The sequence below is a fragment of the Orcinus orca genome, chromosome 3, assembly GCF_937001465.1.
Source record: "Orcinus orca chromosome 3, mOrcOrc1.1, whole genome shotgun sequence".
Classification (NCBI taxonomy): domain Eukaryota; kingdom Metazoa; phylum Chordata; class Mammalia; order Artiodactyla; family Delphinidae; genus Orcinus; species Orcinus orca.
The window spans coordinates 96,130,315-96,139,590 of NC_064561.1; positions in this window are offsets into that span (position 1 = coordinate 96,130,315).

Genomic DNA, 9,276 nt, shown 5'->3' on the forward strand with positions numbered 1-9,276 from the left:
GCTAATGGCTACTATACTGCGCAATGTAGCTCTATATGAAATTCCATGGGGAAAAGTAAAACAGTCAAGTGTCCATCTCCAAGACAGAATAGTTAAATATGCTTTCACTCCCCTGAAAAAACTGAATGTCCCTGGAGCAATATTTTGGCATTTAAATATCTGTGATTCTCGCAGAAAAAGAGCTTCCTCCGCTTAAAGACAAATAAAAGGCTGTCTTCCAGTCAACAAGCCCCATTCATATTCACAGAACTTGCAATTTACTTATTATTTTCAAATCAGAACACAAATCAAGGGTCATCATATATGTAAAGAAAGCTTGTAATAGAAGGGAGAGGAATACTGATATTAAAAACTACTGTAAATAACATTGAAGGAAACATAACAGAAGGGAGCTTTAAAAAAATAAAAGAAACCTTTAATTAGAATTTTTGGGGTCAGCAAGATAGCAGAATAGGAGTGTTCTATCATCGTTTCCCCCACAGAACATTGATTCTGACAACCATTCATGGATAAGAGCACCTTTGTGGGAGTCCAGGAGTCCAGCGGAGAAGTTTCAGCACACCATTGGAACAAAAAAATCCAAGAATAGATGTATTGAAGAAGGTACGAAGAATAGTTTCACTTTACCCATGATACCCCTTCCCCAAGGCAGCACAGCTCAGTGCTGAGAGAGGTCCCTTTAACCAAACAATTTCTCCCACAGGGGAAAGTGAGAGCGTAGTGAATGAGTACCCACAGAAATGAGACAGATAGATGATCTATCTATGGAATACTATTCTGCCTTTTAAAAACTTGCCATTTATACATGTGTGAACCTGGAGGACATTATTCTAAGTGAACTAAACTAGACACAGAAAGACAAATACTGCATGATCTCATTTACTTGTGGAATTTCAAAAACTCAACTCATAGTAACAGAAAGTAGGATGGTGGCTACCAGGGTGAGAGAATAGGGGAGATGTTGATCATAGGTACAAACCTTCAGTTATAATATAAACAACTTCTAGAGGCCTGATAAATAGGCCTAACATAATATATGGTGACTATAGTTAATAATGATGTATTGTATACTTGAAATTTGCTAAGAGGGTATATTACAAGCGTTCACACACACACGCACGCACACACACATAAAGTAACTGTATGATGTGATTACTATGCTAATTAGCTTGATTGTGGTAATCACTCCAAAATGTATATGTATAGCAAGACATCAGATTGTATACCTTAAATATATACAATTTTTATTTGTCAATCATACTTCAATAAAGCTGAGTGGGGTGGAATTAATCTTTGGAAAGATTCAAGAAAAGATTACATCCAAAAAATAAGAGCAGTATGGCATAAAAAAGGAAGAAATCTTAGAAATAAAAAATATGATGGCTGAAAAAATAATTCAATAGGAGGAATTAACAGTTACAAACTCTTAGAAAGCTGAAGAAAATTTTAGAGGATGAAAGAGTGAGAGCAAAGAATTGAAAGATACCTAGAGAGAGAGCAAAGAAAAGAGAGTGAAGGAAATTATCAATTATAATAATATTAAAAAAAATTTCCCTGTGCTTAGATTTGTCTTCATACCAAAATGTACCCAGTGCCTAGCACATGAATCAAAATAGACCCACAATTTAGAACAACTTGTTGTAAAAGTTTAGAACACAAAAGATAAGGAAAATGTGCTAAAAGCTTCCAGAAGGGATAAACTACAGGTCACCTACTATATCATTTAAAAACAGTTTCAGAAAACTGAAATCCACTCTAGTAAAATTTCTTATATGATAAAGAATGGCTGGGAGGAAGGGCTGATGAAATAGGCTCTGATTTGGGCATCCAAGAACTATCCATAAAGTCGCACTGAAAAGCTGGACAACCAAAAGAACTTCTGCCCTTACCATGAACAGAAAAAAGAGTATCAGGAGCTGTTTGGCAATTCAAAGAAATGATCACCTTAGTTCCCAGCTCCAGAACTGCATCATCTCCACAACAATCGACACCAACATAATGGATATCTCACCTCCTAACTCTGGACTGCCACAAAACTTAAGAGCAGACACCAGGATCTCGGCCACAGTTGCTAGAGATAATTCCAATTCTTACAACCTGGGCTTACAGCAGAAATAAACAGAACAGTAGAAGGGTAGCATTGACTTGTGAGATTCACTTTCATCTTACAAATCTCACATGAGTGCATGTAATTGGCAGAACCTAAATCATACCTGGAAACTTAGCAGCAATAGAATCTAAGAAGGAGAGTTCTTAACTTTCCAGTTTTCAGATATCTCAGAAGGTTGTAAGGAAAGCTGAAGAGGTCAATAATCATTGTCTGTCATACTACAGCCCCCACTTTCTTCTTTTCATACTTAAACTTTCACACAAAAACAGCTATCATATAACTGCATTTAGTCTTTCTAGGAAAGAGAACCAAAGTCTTATCAGTCACTGCACCCACTTCTCAAACCAATATTGATGTTTTGAAACCCAGTGATTCTCAAATCCTAGCCTGCATTTGATTCTCCTGGAAGGCTCATTAAACACACAGTGCTGAACCTCACCCCCAATGTTTCTGATTCAGTAAGTGTGGGATACACCTTGAAATTTTGCATTTTCAACAGGTTCCTAGGTGATGCTGTTGCACTTCTGCAGGTTCAATAGGTTGAGAACCACAGGTGTAAGATTTTTTTTTTTAGGTCTTAAAGCAAAATTCATATTTGCTCATCACATTTTTTTAATTTAATTTTATTTACTTTTTTATACAGTAGGTTCCTATTAGTCATCAATTTTATACACATTAGTGTATACAGGTCAATCCCAATCAACCAATCATCACACCACCATTCCCACCCCCCCACGGCTTTCCCCACCTTGATGTCCATACGTTTGTTCTCTACACCTGTGTCTCAATATCTGCCCTGCAAACCTGTTCGTCTGTACCATTTTTCTAGGTTCTAAATATATGCGTTAATATACGATATTTGTTTTTCTCTTTCTGACTTACTTCACTCTGTATGACAGTCTCCAGATGCATCCATGTCTCAACAAATGACCCAATTTAGTTCCTTTTTATGGCTGAGTAATATTCCACTGTATGTATGTACCACAACTTCTTTATCCATTCATCTGTCGATGGGCATTTAGGTTGCTTCTGTGACCTGGCTATTGTAAATACTGCTGCAATGAACGTTGGGGTGCATGTGTCTTTTTGAATTATGGTTTTCTCTGGGTATATGCCCAGTAGTGGGATTGCTGGATCATATGGTAATTCTATTTTTAGTTTTTTAAGGAACCTCCATACTGTTCTCCATAGTGGCTGTATCCATTTACATTCCCACCAACAGTGCAAGAGGGTTCCCTTTTCTCCACACCCTCTCCAGCATTGGTTGTTTGTAGATTTTCTGATGATGCCCATTCTAACTGGTGTAAGGTGATACCTCATTGTAGTTTTGATTTGCATTTCTCTAATACTTAGTGATGTTGAGCAGCTTTTCATGTGCTTCTTGGCCATCTGTATGTCTTCTTTGGAGAAATGTCTATGTAAGTCTTCTGTACATTTTTGGATTGGGTTTTTGTTTCTTTAATATTGAGCTTTATGAGCTGTTTATATATTTTGAGGATTGAGCCTTTGTCTGATGATTCATTTGCAAATATTTTCTCCCATTCTGAGGGTTGTCTTTTAGTCTTGTTTATGGTTTCCTTTGCTGTGCAAAAGCTTTTAAGTTTCATTAGGTCCCATTTGTTTATTTTTGTTTTTATTTCCATTACTCTAGGAGGGGATCAAAAAAGATCTTGCTGTGATTTATGTCAAAGAGTGTTCTTCCTATGTTTTCCTCTAAGAGTTTTATAGTGTCCGGTCTTACATTTAGATCTCTAATCCATTTTGCGTTTATTTTTGTGTTTGGTGTTAGGGAGTGTTCTAATTTCCTTCTTTTACATGTAGCTGTCCAGTTTTCCCAGCACCACTTATTGAAGAGACTGTCTGTTCTCCATTGTATATCCTTGCCTCCTTTGGCATAGATTAGTTGACCATAGGTGCAGGGGTTTATCTCTGGGCTTTCTGTCTTTTTCCATTGATCTATATTTCTGTTTTTGTGTCAGTACCATATTGTCTTCATTACTGTAGCTTTGTAGTATAGTCTGAAGTCACGGTGTCTGATTCCTCCAGCTCTGCTTTTTTCCCTCAAAACTGCTTTGGCTATTCGAGGTGTTTTGTGTCTCCATACAAATTTGAAGATATTTTGTTGTAGTTCCATAAAAAATGCCTTTGGTAATTTGATAGGGATTGCATTGAATCTGTAGATTGCTTTGGGTAGTAAAGTCATTTACACAATATTGATTCTTCCAATCCAAGAACGTGGTATATCTCTCCATCTGTTAGTATCATCTTTAATTTCTTTCATCAGTGTCTTATAGTTTTCTGCATACAGGTCTTTTGTCTCCCTAGGTAGGTTTATTCCTAGGTATTTTATTCTTTGTGTTACAATGGTAAATGGGAGTGTTTCCTTAATTTTTCTTTCAGATTTTTCATCATTAGTTTTTAGGAATGCAAGAGATTTCTGTGCATTAACTTTGTATCCTGCAACTTTACCAAATTCATTGATTAGCTCTAGTAGTTTTCTAGTGGCATTTTTAGGACTCTCTATGTATAGTATCATGTCATCTGCAAACAGTGACAGTTTTACTTCTTCTTTTCCAAGTTGTATTCCTTTTATTTCTCTGATTGCCATGGCTAAGACTTCCAAAACTATGTTGAATAATTGTGGTGAGAGTGGACATCCTTGTCTCATTCCTGATCTTAGAGGAAATGCTTTCAGTTTTTCACCATTGAGAATGATGTTTGCTACTGGTTTGTCTTACATGGCCTTTATTATGTTGAGGTAGCTTCCCTCTATGCCCATTTTCTGGAGAGTTTTTATCATATATCGGTGTTGAATTTTGTCAAAAGCTTTTTCTGCATCTATTGAGATGATCATATGGTTTTTATTCTTCAATTTGTTAGTATGGTGTATCACATTGATTGATTTGCATATAGTGAAGAATTCTTGCATCCCTGGGATAAATCCCACTTGATCATGGTGTATGATCCTTTTAATGTGTTGTTGGATTCTGTTTGCTAGTATTTGGTTGAGGATTTTTGGATCTATATTCATCACTGATATGGGTCTGTAATTTTCCTTATTTGTAGTATCTTTGTCTGGTTTTGGTATCAGGGTGATGGTGGCCTCATCGAATGAATTTGGGAGTGTTCCTTCCTCTGCAAGTTTTTGGAAGAGTTTGAGAAGGATGGGTGTTAGCTCTTCTCTAAATGTTTGATAGAATTCACCTGTGAAGCCATCTGGTCCTGGGCTTTTGCACGTTGGAAGATTTTTAATCAGAGTTTCAATTTCATTACTTGTGATTGGTCTGTTCATATTTTCTGTTTCTTCCTGGTTCAGTCTTGGAAGGTTATACCTGTCTAAGAATTTGTCCATTTCTTCCAGGTTGTCCATTTTATTGGCATACAGTTGCTTGTAGTAGTCTTTTAGGATGTTTTCTATTTCTGTGGTGTCTGTTGTAACTTCTCCTTTTTCATTTCTAATATTATTGATTTGAGTCCTCTCCCTCTTTTTCTTGATGAGTCTGGCTAATGGTTTATCAACTTTGTTTATCTTCTCAAAGAACCAGCTTTTAGTTTTATTGATCTTTGCTATTGTTTTCTTTGTTTCTATTTCATTTATTTCTGCTCTGATCTTTATGATTTCTTTCCTTCTGCTAACTTTGGGTTTTGTTTGTTCTTCTTTCTCTACTTCCTTTAGGTGTAAGCTTAAATTGTTTAATTGAGATTTTTCTTGATTCTTGAGATGGGTTTGTATAGCTATAAACTTCCCTCTTAGAATTGCTTTTGCTGCATCCCATAGGTTTTGGATCGTCGTGTTTTCATTGTCATTTGTTTGTAGGTATTTTTTGATTTCCTCTTTGAATTCTTCAGTGAGCTCTTGGTTTTTTAGTAATGTATTGTTTAGCCTCCATGTGTTTGTGTTTTTTACGTTTTTTTCCCTGTAATTCATTTCTAATCTCATAGCGTTGTGGTTAGAAAAGATGCTTGATATGTTTTCAGTTTTCTTAAATTTACTGAGGCTTGATTTGTGACCCAAGATGTGATCTATCCTGGAGAATGTTCCATGCACACTTGAGAAGAAAGTGTAATCTGCAGTTTGGAGATGGAATGTCCTATAAATATCCATTAAATCTATCTGGTCTGTTGTGTCATGTAAAGCTTCTGTTTCCTTATTTTTTTTCACTTTGGTTGATCTGTCCATTGGTTTAAGTGAGGTGTTAAAGTCCCCCACAGTTATTGTGTTACTGTCGATTTTCTCTTTTATAGCTGTTAGCAGTTGCCTTATGTATTGAGGTGCTCCTATGTTGGGTGCATATATATTTACAGTTGTTATATCTTCTTCTTGGATTAATCCCTTGATCATTATGTAGTGTCCTTCCTTGTCTCTTGTAACATTCTTTATTTTTAAGTTTATTTTATCTGGTATGAGTATAGCTACTCCAGCTTTCTTTTGATTTCCATTTGCATGGAATATCTTTTTCCATCCCCTGACTTTCAGTCTGTATGTGTCCCTAGGTTTGAAGTGGGTCTCTTGTAGACAGCATATACATGGGTCTTGTTTTTGTATCCATTCAGCAAGCCTGTGTCTTTTGGTTGGAACATTTAATCCATTCACGTTTAAGGTAATTATCGCTATGTATGTTCCTATTACCATTTTCTTAATTATTTTGCGTTTGTTTTTTGTAGGTCCTTGTCTTCTCTTGTGTTTGCTACTTAGAGAAGTTCCTTTAGCATTTGTTGTAGTGCTGGTTTGGTGGTGCTGCACTCTCTTAGCTTTTGCTTGTCTGTAAAGCTTTTGATTTCTCCATCGAATCTGAATGAGATCCTTACTGGGTAGAGTAATCTTGATTGTAGGTTCTTCCCTTTCATCACTTTAAGTATATCATGCCACTGCCTTCTGGCTTGTAGAGTTTCTGTGGACAAATCAGCTGTTAACCTTATGGGAGTTCCCTTGTATGTTATTTGTCATTTTTCCCTTGCTGCTTTCAATAATTTTTCTTTGTCTTTAATTTTTGACAATTTGTTTACTATGTGTCATGGCATGTTTCTCCTTGGGTTTATTCTGTATGGGACTCTCTGAGCTTCCTGGACTTGGGTGGCTATTTCCTTTCCCATGTTTGGGAAGTTTTCTACTATAATCTCTTCAAATATTTTCTCTGGTCCTTTCTCTCTCTCTTCTCCTTCTCCTATAATGAGAATGTTGTTGCATTTAATGTTGTCCCAGAGGTCTCTTAGGCTGTCTTAATTTCTTTTCATTCTTTTTTCTCTATTCTATTCCACAACAGTGAATTCCACTGTTCTGTCTTCCATGTCACTTATCCGTTCTTCTGCCTCAGTTATTCTGCTATTGAGTCCTTTTAGTGTAGTTTTCATTTCAGTTATTGTATTGTTCATCTCTGTTTGTTTGTTCTTTAATTCTTCTAGGTCTTTGTTAAACATTTCTTGCACCATCTCGATCTTTGCCTCCATTCTTTTTCTGAGGTCCTAGATCATCTTCACTATCATTATTCTGAATTTTTTTTTGGAAGGTTGTGTATCTCCACTTCATTTAGTTGTTTTTCTGGGGTTTTGTCTTGTTCCTTTATCTGGTACATAGCCCTCTGCCTTTTCATCTTGCCTATCTTTCTGTGAATGTGGTTTTTGTTCCACAGGCTGCAGGACTGTAGTTGTTCTTGCTTATGCTGTCTGCACTCTCCAGGTGTATGATTTAGAATAAATTGTGTCACAGGCTGTAATTGGTATATTATTTGTAACCTCTTTTTCAACTACCTATTTCTTTTTTCTTTTGCCCTCTGGGTGGTCAAAGTTCTTTTTCACTATTCGGTGGGGAGTCTCAAAACAAACTTGGAACACATGGTTGTAGATGACTCAGGCTCTTCCAGGATGGGTGATTGAATTGCAGTATAAAAAAGTACCTCTCCCCAATCCCCTTTCTCTCCCACCAGTAGGTGGTCCTTATGTCTACAGCAAATACCACTAGACTTCTCTTGAGTTTCTCCATAACATTTTAGGGTTTATCTGTTACATTATCTAGTTTTGCTTAATTAATACAAGATTTCTTATAACAAAATATTGTAAATACATGGCACTGACCTAGCAGTTGGTCAGCAGATGGTAAAGTGTCTGATAGTAGATGCTAGAAAAATGGAGATCCATGCTATGCAGTCTCAAGGCTTTTGGTTATAAAAGAGCTGTCACTGTGGTAATTTGGGAGGAAGATAAGGTGCCTGCAGAGTCTACAAAATTTTGAAAACAGAATGTTAGAGGTGTGTGCTGTTGCCACCAACAGTTTATCAATGTATAAGATGAAAGAGATGAGCTCAGGCAAGAAATGGTTGTATGCAAATAGAAATAGAGAAATTCCCAAAGTTTGGAGCTGCAAATTACTGGAAAAGTGGACTTCCACTCTAAGCTCTGAGATAAAAGGCAGAAAGGTTTTTATCAATATAGGCCAATGAAGACTAATCTTTAGTCTTTCCCACCCAAGCCTGATGGCCTCGAGGTAATCACCATTAAATGGAAATAGAGAGGCATGGAGGTTAGAAAGCAAAGAATTAAACAAGACTTGGGAATAAAATCTGGGAAAGAAGTCTTGATATGTCTAATATCACCTAAGACTGCATGGAAGAAAAAATGTCAAAAGTTTAAGATTTGAGTTTTATTGATAAAGAACCATGATTCGATGGTTCATGACTAAAAATGTGTTTCCTTGTTCAAACTTTAAAACAATCATCTGGTGTACTTCTGGTTGCAACCACAATTGATAAACATCCATCAGACTAACCTTCCCACTGAAAGTAATTATAAAAATGTGGAAAATATATAAAACAATGTTTGAAGGCATTGAAGAGGTACCAACACAGGTAGGAGTTAAGAAACTATGATTCTTGAGAGAAGTGAAACATATGGGAAGCTTCACATTCATCCTGGATTTTTCCTTGAGAGCGTTTACCATATTGTGGTGCCAAGTACTAGAGTTGAAGCCAAAAGTGGCATTCTTAGTACACAAGGAGACAAGAAGTCAGAAGACAGGGCTGTACATAAATGATATTATTACCAATGGTTTACACAATCCAGAATCAGCATTCCAGGAAAATAAGATGGGTTTTTTCAGTAAAAAAAAAAAAAGATATGAAGAATGAAAATGCATTTTGTTAAAGGGAAAAAGGGTAGTTTTGTTCTAGAGC